Consider the following 14258-nt stretch of genomic DNA (forward strand, 5'->3'; position numbering starts at 1 on the left):
AGATTAAACCAGGCCTTGACAGATCTTTGCAATTCACTGACAAAAAAGGACAAGTTGTCTTACTAATAAGATGACATCATGATCATGCTAATATTATGCATCTCAATGCTCTCAGATGCAAAAAACTTTTATGCACATCCCCTCCAGCAGGCACATTACCCAAATAAAACCCGAGTAATTTTCTTCTAACAATAAGCTAAACTATCTAGTAGAAAGAATTACTCCAGTGTCACATTGTGCACGAAGGAGCCATCAGTCAACAGCTGCATGCTTGATCATGCCCTCTGGCTCCACATCCACAAGGGACCCAGCTCATCCAGATTTGCTTCTGCCACTATGAATGATGTGTATGCTTTTGTGTACAAACATGAGCCTGGAACAGAGGGCTGAAGGGAAGGAGCACAAAGAAGCGTTTTGTTCTACTTTCTCTTAGTCTCCACAGTGTAGCAGAGGATAGATCTCGGGTTATGAATGCAAGGGAAACGAATCACAGTGCATAGAAAAACAGTCGTATCCCTTTAAAATTATCTGAGCTTTCTAATAATCCCTAATTTACAGCCATTTCTTTTTAATCAACAGAAACTAGCCTGAGTGATCAGGTGCTTGTAATCAGATTTTAAAAGTGGCCATGTGATTTCTTCACATTATTTTGATGTGTGCAAGCGTAAAGAAACTGGTGGCACCACCAAGAGAGTAGCAGACAACTTTCAGAGCAGCAGTCCGAGAAGAACCTCCAGCAGCAGTCCTGTTATTCAGAATTTCACACTCCTAGAGAACACCCATAATTAGTAATCTTTAATTCCTTGAATATCACTGCAGAAAAGTTGATAAAATCATAAATAGAATATACTGACCTGGGAGACTGGAATTTGTGCCATTTTCTCAAAGATATACTAATCAATGGACATATTAAAGAGTACCTGCAAATGTTTCTTCCCTGTTTCTCCATAAAGGCAGTTTGCAGCAAAACCTTAAATGTTATGCTGTCCAAAGAGAAAAGCAACAGCAACAAAACATATCAATCACAAGTGACTTGGAAGAGGAATTTAAAATCTCGCCCAGGCTTGTTTAAGCCCTGTTCTAGATGTTATTAATGTTTTATTTATGTACTCAACCTGCAATAAAATAGATATATGATGCTACTAGTGAAACTCAGGTCCCAATATCTATTTTAAGTGGCCTAAACTCTTCAGGGGAGTGTTTGGTAGAGGCATGCACTGTCCTCATATTGTCCCAGACACTATTTTGATACTAATAAACTGTTACACAGAAAGATGCTATAATGGATCTCTGAGCTTTGTAAACAGAACACTCATATTTGCCAGTAACTTTTTTGTATCCTTTTTTATTAAAGGTTGTGCTTACCTCCACCAAGGATGTGCTATGGTGACATCGCCATCCAATAAAGCACAGAAGTAATAAAGCTCTAGTTTTCTTGTCCTCTAAATTATATCCATGCACTATATGAGGACAAACTAGTATGTACCTAATAGCTTATAAAATGTCTTATTAACTGTAAATAGTTATTCACTGTTTCAGAAACTCATAGAAACCAGCCAAAAGATTATAGGCATAGCAAAGTTTAGGCATGATCATCCAGTGTTTGTAAATAACATCTTCTGAACTACCTAGTCAGACTTTCTTCCTGTTGTTGTTAAGTGAATAGGGTGAAACATTCACATAGAAGGAGTTATGTCAGGCAGGGATTATGTCTGGATGGAAATTAAAGGCACAGCAGTGAACCTTCTCAATCAGTATTAGCCCCTTCCTTTGGAGAGATTAGAGACAAGTTATAGGTCTCAGTTACTTTTTCCCTGGAACCCACAAGATAGTCTTGAAGCCTCCATTTTCCAGACAGTTTGAATATGCAGCTGAAAGGATAATCTCCTCCTTATTGAGCACAATAAGTTTTAAAGTTTCTATTAACATATCTGCTGCTGTGTCTTTATCTCTCTAGAGTTACGAAATGGTACATAACACTGGTGGTCATAACACTTTCTTTACAGGCTGCACAGGGTAGACTGTGCAATGAAGAGATAATAGTACTGTCTCAGGATAAATACATTTTGATAGAGAAAAAATAATTAAAAAATAACATATAAGAAAAAATTACTTTTTTACCACATTCAACAGCTAGGGCTGAATCTTCACACAGCAGTATAGCTCCATTTTTTCTGTTTCTCTTGATAGCTATTTGGTTTTGTTTTGCAACAGAATGGAAGAAAAGAGATCATGTTCAGGGGTTAGTTCAAAAAAATTTGGGGCAGATATATAAAATCTGAGATATAAAAAATCTGAGATATATATATTCAATCGTATGGGATTCTGCTGCCAAATCCATCTAGTTGTATTCAAACTCATCATGTTTAACCAATTATAATTATGTTTACTATTTAAGTATTTTAAGTTTGTTACTCTCCCAGTCATGCTAATCATACTCGTGTACCATTGACTTGAGTTCTGTCCAGTATTTTTTGTCCATGATCTTTCTGTACATTTTTTTTTTTAAATAAAACATTGTATAAAAAAAGTGAGGAACTCAAAGTCATGGTTCCCATGGCAACATTAAGTCCCTCATGTTGCATTGTACATGCACTAAAAATAAACATGTAATGAAATACCATATTTTGTATGTCAAGGGGATCGAGTGAACAGGGCCAAGTGCAAGGTCCTGAATGTGGGTCAAGGCAATCCCAAATACAGGTTGGGCAGAGAATGGATTGAGAGCAGCTCTGAGGAGAAGGACTTGGGATGCTGCTGACAAGATGCTCAACATAAGCCAGCAATGTGCTCTTGCAGCCCGGAAAGCCAACCATATCCTGGGCTGCATCAAAAGAAGTGTGAAGGGGGATGATTTTCTCCCCCTCTTCTGCCTTTGTTAGACTCCACTTGGACTACTGCATCCACCTCTGGGGCCCCCAACATGTGGACTTGTTGGAGCAGGTCAAGAGGAGGGCCATGAGGATGATCAGAAGGATGGAACGTGTCTCCTACAAAGACAGGCTGAGAGAGTCGGCATTGTTCAGCCTAGACAAGAGAAGGCTTTGGGATACCTTACAGAAGCCTTGCAGTAGCTAAAAGGGGTTTAAAAGAGAGATAGGGAGGGACTTTTTGCAAGGGCACTTTTTTGCAGGACAAGGAGGATCAGCTTTAAACTGAAAGAGGGTGAATTTAGATTGTGTATTAGGAAGAAATTCTTTACTGTGAGGATGGTGAGGCACTGGAACAGGTTGTCCAGAGAAGTTGTTGGATGCTCCATCCCTGGAAGTGTTCAAGGCCATGTTGGATGGGGCTTTGATTCTGTGAAGTGATTGGAACTTTAATTTTACTTGCCTGAGTTTTATAGATTTAAAAAATGTGATTTTGCACTGACACAGACCTATAACGCACAGCATCTATTTACAGCAAGTACGTACAGTCTGGTGGATGGGCAGTGCTGATTTACACCAGCTGAGCTGGGGACCATCTGTGTGTATTCATTTGTGTGAGAGTGTGATGAGTCTGCAAAGGGGTGGGGACAGCATGTTCCTGTGCAGCACACAGGCGTTCTGGGGAGTTCCTTTACAGCTTCAGCAGTGCCAGGAAGAAGAGGGGGCAGGGGCACTACAGACCTCACCCAACCTGTCATTGGCATCTCATCACAAACACGAGCAGGAGCAGCAATAAACTGATACACCAACCTGCTCTTCTCTGCAATTTGCAGCCCCTTGGTAATATGAAGGTATTTATGGAAAAATATATTAAGAAAGTAATTGTAAAGTCCATACAAATAGAGACTTAAAGTGTCTGGGAGTGGAAAATAAGGACTACCAGCATATGTAAAGAGCTTCCTTTCATTTCATTAGGAAAGGAAGCAGTGATTTTTCTGTATATATTTCTGGTCTTCAAAGGGACTAAAATACAATCAAGAACTTGTGGGCACAGACAAATCTTCTTCCAAACCATTTTTCCTCTCCAGAGAATGTGGAAACCAGAACTCAAAGTACATCAGTAGTTTCAATATTTTTTTCATATGAAGGTATCCTCAAAAGCATCTGGGCATCTGATATTCAGTCACTGAGACATTATTTCCTTTTACCACTAGAACTGTTTGCATATGTTTGGTGTCCTTCAACCTAGACCATATCATCTTTGGAGGAGGGATTATTTTCCCATGCATTGAGGATGCAGCACGAGACACCACATGGCTCTAACTCATGACAAGTCTCCGAGATGTTGTGATACTACAAATTCATCCCATTAACCACACAGTGGTTTAGCAGTTGCTAAATAAATAATATCCCTTGCACAGCTCCATTTAAAATAAATGGATATCTGAATAGTAGCTGTGGTACGAGGTGAGTTGAGCTTAAATAAAAATAATCAATTGTTTTTGAGGTTGTTTTTCATTTGTTTGGTTTGTTTGCTTTGTTTTAAATGATCCTAAAAACAGCATCCATAGAAAAACATAAAACATGCATGGTATAAATGCTTGCAATAAGGATCACAGGCAGTTGGCAGAAAAACTGGATAGGCTTGTTTCTGGAAGAGGACAAAGGAGCAGTGGCTCTATTACTGCACCTTTTCATGGGGTTTGGAAAGAGAAAATCCAGGCATACCTCTGACTTTTCTAATACTCAGTTTATGAAATGAGTTTAATGTAATGACTTAAAAATGTGTCTTAAAAATGTGATTCCAGTCCTATAGGGTTAAAGCACTTTCTGAATATTTCCATGTGAACTGTATGAGTTTTGGACTTAGTTAAGGACATTTTGAACTCTGAAAGCAGGTATGAGTCCATTTGCTACAATCTAATCTGAGACAAAGGATATCTCTTGCAGTTTAATGTACAGATTATTTTGGAACCTCTGAATTTGTGAATCTGTGAAATTCAGATATGTGAGATTCAGATGCATGAAATCATTTGTTATAAGTCATCAGAAAAGAGAATTGAGTTTGGAGCTCTTCCTTGAGGATGGGATAATGATGATGGGTGAGCCAAATGTTGTATTGGGCTGGCACATTTGTGGAACAACACATGTGAAAAAAACCCACAAACCAGCAAAACCACTGAAATCCTGTGACCAGCTCAACCACAGAGCTATGGCACCTACTCCTGTGGTAATTCCAACCCTATGATACATAATACATAATAATGTTTTTATTCTCAGTATAAAAAGCTCAGTTTTGGAAAGCTCATGACTTTTCACAATCTTTTTCAGTTAATTTACTTGCTAAAGAATTTTCTCCCTTCTACGAAACTATAAAATTCACTGTTCAGTTTTATGCAACAGTAAATATTCAATTAATTTTTTTCCTAGAAAGCCCACACCAAATATTTAACACTGTGACATTCTATATAACAGCCTCTACTGATATATCTGAAGTTTTACTTACGATTGGGATAAGCCTTCAGGAAACACAATGCTAGAACTAACCCCCCACCCAGAGTGTGTACCTCAAATGAACTCAGATGTAGAAACATTTTCCCTTTTCCAAAGACAAAACTGTGATGGCAGCTGGATAGCAGAGCTGTTTCACACAGATGTTGTTGAAGGCAGGGTTTGCGTCCTAGCTGCAAATCAACATATGGCATACCATGTACAATTTTATTCTTCTATCTTTACTACTACTGTCTAAAGCTATATATTGCTCACTGTTGCAAGACTGAAAGAGGAACAAGGCAGAAAATATTCCACCACTGCTACTGCTGTGTAAGACACAGAAGATACATTCACTTGCAAATGGATGAAGTATTTTAAGGCACCTTATGGTCCTCTACAGATCTAATGGTGTGGATCACAGGGACATGCCTTGCTTGCTTCCCTGCATACTTGGTCTGCTTCAGGTGACTATCAGATAAGACTTGCCTGCATGTACTGCAGTGAACTAAAGAACATACAGTTGTCTTCTATTAGTATTCCGTAGCAGGTAGTGAGAAGTGCTGATATCTTTCTGCTCCAGTTAGCTATGTCCTGACAGAGATCCATGCAAGTGGTCAATCACTTAAGGAGAATAAAATCCAAAAAAGCATGAGAATATTTTGTGTTTATCTGTTGGATTTTTTCAACTGTATGACTTCTATCAGGCTAACTGTAAGTGTAAATGCAGTGTAATTAGAGGCATTTTAACACGCCTCATCTAACGCTTTTATTTCCTCTGAACCAAGGATATCCCCAGCTGGGGAGGAACATGAACACAAAAGCCAGTCAGGATGTTTCTGTGGGTTAAGGCAGTATATCCCTTGATTAACCATAAATAAATGTTATCTAAACAAACTCTTTGCGTAGTGCTCCCCCACGACTATAGTGTTCACCTCAGCTGTTGTGCATTCACATTCATGTTCTGCATGTCCTGTTCCTCACCTAAGGTACTCTGTCATAACAGGTGTTTTCAATTGTTTGCCTTCCTTTCTATCCCAGGTGAAATTCTCTAGACCTTGCCCCTTGGGACTTATTTGTGCCTTCTTTGCTCTGAGATCCTCAATCCTTACTGGACACCCAGCCCCACAGTAGAAAAAACCCAAAGGCTTTTGCCCTGCCCTCATCTTCTTTCACCCTTACCAACTTCCACTGCTCGCTGCTGTTTCATTTTCTTCCAACCATCTGGAAAACCTGGTAAGCTTTTTTCTTTCTTTTCTTTCAATTCTCAGATTTTTATGGTGACCTATCTATTTACATCCTTCAGAAGACTCTTGCAAACATCTCAATCTCTTACTCCCAAGTGCCTTAAAATTCCTAGGAAGAAAATGTGTCTATGAGAACGTATACCTATTCATTCACTGATGCTTGTGCACTTTTAATTCTTCTGTATATTTAATTCTTTCTTTTCTCTGTAGTTCCTGGGGAGAATTTCATTTTTCATGAGATCCATACCAAGAACTACTTATTCTAGTTCAGATCATCTGATTCTTGCTAATTACTTATGGGAAACTGATCACGTATGAAAAACTTAGAAAGAACAGATGAACTACTGGACCTCAATGAATATTTCAGTATATTATAACTGAGCAATGGACATTTGTGACATAACAAATCTAGTAATTATGTAAGTGCCAAAGTTAGATCCTTTTACACAGAAAAGGGACTACTGCAAATGTTATATTTGTTTCATTTAAAAATATGTGAGGAAATACATGTTCTTTGAGACAGGTACAGAGAATGAGAAACATCTAAGTAAGAGGTAAGTTGCAGAAACAAAATTCCAGTGTTGAGAATTACTTGCTGTTACAGAGATTCAAACTGAATAAATGAGGTCATTAATTCTGTCTTTCTTTAGCTTCTATGCTTTGTGGGTTTGTGTTTTTATACATATTTGCACAGTACCTAGCTGTAAGTGGGTGCTTCTATAAAACAGTTTATTATTAATAATGGATATCTGAGGTTAAGCTAATGTAGAGAGAAGAAATTACAAACAACTCATGCAGCTAATAAGTTGACTATTAATTAATGTGAGTGATTCATTCAGTGGTGTATCCAGACATAAAGCCAGACTGAAAGATGAAAGGGCAATATAGAAAAAGACTATAACTTACACAGTTATCAGCTGCAATATCTAAGACCTCAAATAATGGCCTAATTATTGCTCATCTGAAAAGTATCAGGGCCTTATCATCTACAGAAGGTATTATTGGAAAATTACTTGCCTTGCAAAGCCAGTAAACCCACCTGCAGGTCCCATATCAGCTCCTGCCAGACATATATCTTTTTACACATGGGTGGTCTGTCACATGATGATTGACTCAATCTTGACAAGAAAAGGGATAGAAAAATTATCAGTTTGTGCAGATATGACCACTTGTGACTTTGGCAGGTGAATCAGTCTGGATTGCCCAACACTGACTTAATTGCAAAAGATAACATTTTACTCAGTTCTTCCATTTTAATAAGCACCAGTCAACACATTTATCCTTTCTGTGTTAAGTAATCACCTCTTAGATTATGATTTCTGCCATATTTTGTCCATTGGGACCAGCCATATAAGTAACATTAACATTCAGTGGTACTGAATGTTACTGAGCATTCCTTTGCATAGCAAAGTAGCACTGAGTTGCACTTTGCTACATGAATGCAGCTACATGCAGCTATTTCTCATTTTAAGTACATCACATTTCTGCCCTTTTACTAAGGTGATATGTGTGATCAAAGACAAGTGAAAGACTGTTCTGTCAGGATACTGGCACTCTGGATTATAAAAAGAAACAGTGATGAGCAGGCAGCTAGAATACCAAGACTTGACCAAGTTTTTAAAAAAAAAAAGAAGAAAAAGAAGAAAATTAAGATTTTTGCCCAGGATTAGGATGTTGACAAAGTTATGTAGGGTGATAGTCCCTGGGATCCAAGCCAATTCTGAAGTGAGTCTTTGAGATATTCAAATCTCATCAAACAGTAATTTTGATGACATTCTTCCTCCCCTCACGTAGGCTGGCCATCAGCTATTTGATTGAGGTGCTCAGCACAGTGTTGTAGCTTGGACACAGTGATCATTTCTGAACTTGGTTATCTTGATTCTCTTGCAAAGGAAAAAATCTCTGTTGTCTTGTGAACACAAAATCCATCTGAAACCAAAACCAGGAGATACTGCTACACCAAACAGGGCCAATGCTTACTCACATTTATTTACAAAACAGATGCTTTGCAAAAGTAAGGTATGAGAAGAAACACCTGGTTACCAGATCAGTCTCTAGGCTATATTTTAAAATAACCTTTCAGTGCACCTGAATGTCACCAAAAAAAAAAAAAAAAAAAATCAACCACTACAACCTCACTTGAATAGTAAAGGACTGGTAGATGTGGAATCTGAATATTATAACTACTAAGCAGAAACAGTAAGTCTCTCAGTGTGGGGCATTTTTTTGTTTGTGTTAATTATACTAATTAGAATTAGAACCTCCACCACTCCAATTTGGTGCAGCTGTGTGGTGCTAGCTGCTATTGTTAGCACTCACAAATAATACTCCAACAGAGGGCACCAAGAAAATTACTTACAATCTGAACACCCACACAATCCTGTCACGTTGGAAAGACTGCAGACAGCATAACTAACAAAGTTATTGTGCTATTTTGAAAGAATAATAGCATGTTTGAAGAGACCGTATTAACCCTGTTGTAAAGTACTGATTGCACTCCATAGTAAAGAAAACGAAACAACAAAGACATAGTGTTTTAATTCTTTTCCTGTTTGCTCTTGCTAGTTTTACTCTGTTTCAATTTACACCTATATTTGAGAGTACAAAAAAATGTATCACCTGTAGTACACAAAGGCAGTTTTATTTTCATAGACACTCTTTCAGCAACTTGATGCTTTTAAGACTGTAGTTCAATTCAAGAAAATGATTGTGAATATGAAAGAAATTCCTGTCTAAAGCTGCTTTAATCCTGTTTGTCATGTTAACTTCTCTGTTTGAAAAAAAAAATCAATAAGAATGTCAAAATATGTCAGCTGATTGGCTCTGGACAATCCAGTTTAGATATATTAGCCAAAGAAAAAGGTGTAATTATCATTTCAGTCTCTAAGGAAATGCTTTAATTCCATACCAGTCCATTACAAACAAGCAAAACAAGTAGTGTGCCTTTTTCAACAATTTGCTGTTGTTTTGAAAGCACGTCTCCATGCCTATATCTAAAATACAATGCCACAGTATAAAACTGTTCTAGGTGAGGCTGAGGCAAATATTTAGGATGATTTTAAGATTTCACATTTTCACAGCATTTAAAGCACTGGTCCTCTCATTAAAATATTCATATTTAGTTACTTCTACTAGATTTGTTTAAGCTTGGTAAAAGCTGTTTTCTTATTCTATTCTAAATTGTAAGTTTTAAGGCAAGAGGACAGTGAAATTAGCAGAGAATGACGGACATTTCAAACATCTTTTACATGACTACATAAAAATCAGTTATCACTCTTTTACACTGTAAAAGAACATCATTTGTAATCAATCTCTGAGGTGATTTCATAGATATAAAATCACTTCACCTGTTTTTTTTCTCCTCAAATGGTGTTTTTAAGAGTATGATTCCTGTAATTGTATTTCCTTCCTTTTCTATGAGAGTATCTGTAAAGACATTTGGCATCTCATCAGCAAAAACAGCAGATGGAGAAAGGCCTTCCTACGTGCTCTGTCAAGGGAATTGCAAGTTTAGGGTTTTAATAGACATCAAGGATTTAGTGACATGCCAAAGATTGCATGTCTTCACTGTACCTATTATTTGTGCCTTTCTCTTTTAATAGAAATGAAAACAATTACTGTGCAGAAAACATTTAGCTTCTCTCTGAAAGTGTCATACCATATGGTATGGGGGATGTATAGCTGACAAAATGAATGTAAAAATCAAGTACATACACTTCAGATGATGGTAGTTGAACTAAATTTATGTTTGAATTTTTAAATGAACTGATAGAAAAGTTTACAAATAACGAAAAACTTTGTATGCTAAAAGCAATTCAAATAAAGCATTAAAGTACTTGTTACTGAGTTTAGATTTATTTAAAAATGGCCTTGAGGACCAAAGAACATTTAAACAGACAACTAACTAAGCACTGCAATTCTAAGAATGAAAATGAACAGAGTTTTTCCAAATAACAGTCTTGTTATCACACGATAGCACATGAAATTGCAAACAGATCAAACAGTTTTCTCAGTTACTGGGAGAAAAGATTTTCTTGATAGGATATGGTGTTAACAGATGAGACATGAAGATACTTGTACTGGCCATTCAAGAAATTAAAAAAACCCTTTTGGTAGGAGAGAAAACTCACAGCCCGTATCTTGCATATTTTTCAGGGAAACATTTTAAAAAACTATATCTGATGAGTTCAACCCTCAGCAAACCCAAAAAAAAAAAACAAAACAAACCAAAAAACAAAAAACCAATCCCCAAGGTATCCTGAATTTGCACTTTTTGCGAATTACTAAGTGTGCTTCCAGAAATCATCAATGTTCTTGAAATCCAACAGGACACGAAAGCAGAGTCAAAATTGTTCATCATGTGAAATGCTTGGGCTTGTACAGGTTCTAGAACTGGGTGAAAAGAATTTGTAAAGGGCCTTAAATGGCCCAAACTCTTTCAATCTTTCATGGTATTAGTTCCTCCTTTTCTCGTAGAAGTGAGGGAATTGTTGTCATACTCTAGAATTTTCACATCCTTGAAGCAAACTTTATTTGTAGAAAGAGGGAAAACAGAAAGAAAAAAAAAGAAAGACGAAATAAGATTTGAGGACTTTGGGAATAGTATAGCATTGAAATATTAGTTACGGTGTTATAAAAGCACAGGGGACTTGTACCAAGAACACTGCAGCTACAGCAAGATCTCTTGAATTGGGTTTCAGACAGCTCAGTATCTGGGTTCACAGGGGAGAAACATGAGCTATTAATTGCAATATTAATCATATACTATCATTGTAGCAGTGCAAGGTAGCACTTCACTGCATGTTCGCAAAGACCGAATGTCCCCTCAGTGATTTCTGTAACTGCTGAATTCCTTGCACCAGGCTGCTACAGAACCTTATTTTCAGTGGAAAAAAAAAAAAAAAAAAAAAAGGTATATTTCAGTTGGGCTGCCTGAGCAGATCCCTGACCAAAATTCAAGACAGTCTTGTAATTTTGTACTCAGCTTCTGAGTACTAAGCACCAGGCACAGGACATTAAGAAACGTTTGGAGGCATTTCCACTGCAGGTTCTTTCCTCTCTTACGAATGCCTGTTGTCCTAGGACAGCCATGTATCTATGCAATGTGTTCCTTTCCCTGTCCCCACCACAGAATGATGATTTAATTTTGTCTTCCTTGAAACACAAATATGCTAAGAAACCAATAATTTTCATACCACTTCCCAAAATGGTACTAAAGCATTTTATGGTCTATAAACCTCCTAATATGCATCTGTGGAAATCTTTTGCAATAATCAGTGTGCAAATAACCTCTTATTTACACTCATATGTTCAGGCTGTTCCCCTTGCAATTCCTTCTGAATTCACTGAATTTTATAGCCATACAAGAAGAGTCACTCATGGTACATCCCCATCAGTTTCAAAGAGGCGCCAAAGTACTACAATGAATGTGACCAACCAGGATTCCCCTGCCCATTCAAAATAAAAAAAAAAAAAAAGGGCAAAAAATAACCTCTCTTTCTTTTCCTTTTAAAGGAAGGGCACTCAGAGTAGCTGAAAGGCTCATGTGACTGTATACAAGACATTAAGGTATTTGTCTATGAAATATGGTTCAAATTCAGATCAGATCAGTCTCAAATGAAACTTGATATCATGTGACGACTGTTCAAATAAAACAAACGTTCTCAGTCATCCAGACCACAGAAATTGCCGTTCCTGTGGTGGGCAGCTTTGGCAAAGACAAAGCATTGCATAAGCTGAATAACTACAGTGACTTCTGGAATCCTGAATGTTTCCCTGGCCATGCAGACTACTACTGAAATACATTGATAGGATACCTTATGGAAAGTTGCATTTTTGCTAGTTGTGCTGTATCTGTACTGGAGATAAACATGGGGCTTTCAGTCTCTCAGGGCTGTCAATCTGTCATTTTCCACACACACAGAGAACAGGTTTTGCCTTTTAAAAGAAAGAACACTGTGAACAGAAACTCGTCATTAATCAAGGCTTATTTCTTCATGTGAAGGGAAAAAAAAGCAGAGCCAAGTCACCATCTCCCCATTTGGAACTCTATTCCACTTCAGAAACTCTGGATAAAGAATGTAAAGTAGAATCAGAAAGTTTGTCCTTAGAGAGAGGAAAAAGAAACACTTAGGTCTCTGTGTGGGATATGCTGGTCTGTGGAAGTTGAATAAACTTGTACAATACACAATGCGATGACTCACAGTGCCGGATGGAGGAGCACTGTATGCTATCCATCAAACATTTGCTTCAAGACAATCCTTGAAACTTTGAACACAGCAGGATAAGAAGATCACAAGCCTCTCTGGAATCCCTGCATGCTGCTAGGCACTCTACCTGCCTTACAGCAACTGTGGTTATAAAAAATCCTTCATGTGCATACCTGAAATAAATTAATGAGACTGCTTATAATTTATGACTGGGTAGGCAGGCTTCCACTTTGTGATCCCAAAGACTTGTTGGAGTACTCCTTGTTAGCATAAGCCAATAGAATAATCTATCTCTTTCTGGAGTGAGAAATGCAGATTTCATTGTAAATCATGCATGACTCAAATCACTGACAGTTGATGATTAAAAAATTACAGTAAAAATAATTTTAACCTAAGTGCTTGCTAACAATATATTTTTAATAATTTTATTACTGACAACCCTCTCTGAGTTCTATAATATATAGATAAAACAGTAATTAGTGTAGGCAAAAGCAAAGACTAATTTAGAGAGATATTGTCAAGAGCAATTTTTGGAACTTAAAGCTTGACACATTTTCAAAATTGAGTTGATTAGTCATTGAAATGCAATTTGAGGCAATGTGTTAGTTAAAGACTCAGACTCTTCAAAAATTAAAGAACTCGATGTTTTTTCAGACCTTTAATTTAGCTGAACACAAGTGTGGTCACTTGACAGAGGGTATCATTGGATGACACTATTACTGATGGTGTTATACATAAAGTCCACAAATGCTCCCTTCTAATGGCCTTAAAAGCTAAATCCTGAAATATGAGCAATTTATACCATTTGAAGAGATTCAGCATATATTTTTCTCTTCCAAATGGTTTTAAAACACCCTTAGGAAGTGGGGAGGGGCAAGGGGGCGTGGTGGAGAGTTACGAGATCTGGCCTGATCTACCAAACCATGGTTTCCAAACATGATGAATGAGGCTCTGATTTCAGTGGGACTATTCACAGTACCGCGTGAAGAGCCTCTGTTGCTGGACAGAAGTCTCATTGATTATATAAAACATAACAACCAAATAACCAGACCTGAAGTGCTACAAAATGCATCATTTGAGCACATTGAAAAATAGGGGGACATGTATTTTTTTGTATTTATAGGTATTAATTGTAAGCATAAGTGCAAAAATGTAGGTGAAAGAGAGATTTTAAGTAGAAATATACTTCTTAATAAATGAAATATTTAGCACTCTGGAATTAACGATTCTAATCATAAATGTCAGGCAACCACTTTTGAACTGCTACCATAGCTAATTACTCCAGTGGGAAAGGAAACAGGAGAAAGGGCATTTCAGCTGTGCAAGGACAGGTTCTCTCTGAGTCTGTATTTTTTCCAAATAAAACCTGTAGTTAGGTGGAGTTTGTGGGTGTTTTAACCCTTCATCCTCAGAAACTGATAATTGCTGTTTTTTTCTTCCTA

Source organism: Myiozetetes cayanensis, unplaced genomic scaffold (assembly GCF_022539395.1).
Source record: "Myiozetetes cayanensis isolate MyiCay16 unplaced genomic scaffold, myiCay2020 scf2-11, whole genome shotgun sequence".
NCBI lineage: Eukaryota > Metazoa > Chordata > Aves > Passeriformes > Tyrannidae > Myiozetetes > Myiozetetes cayanensis.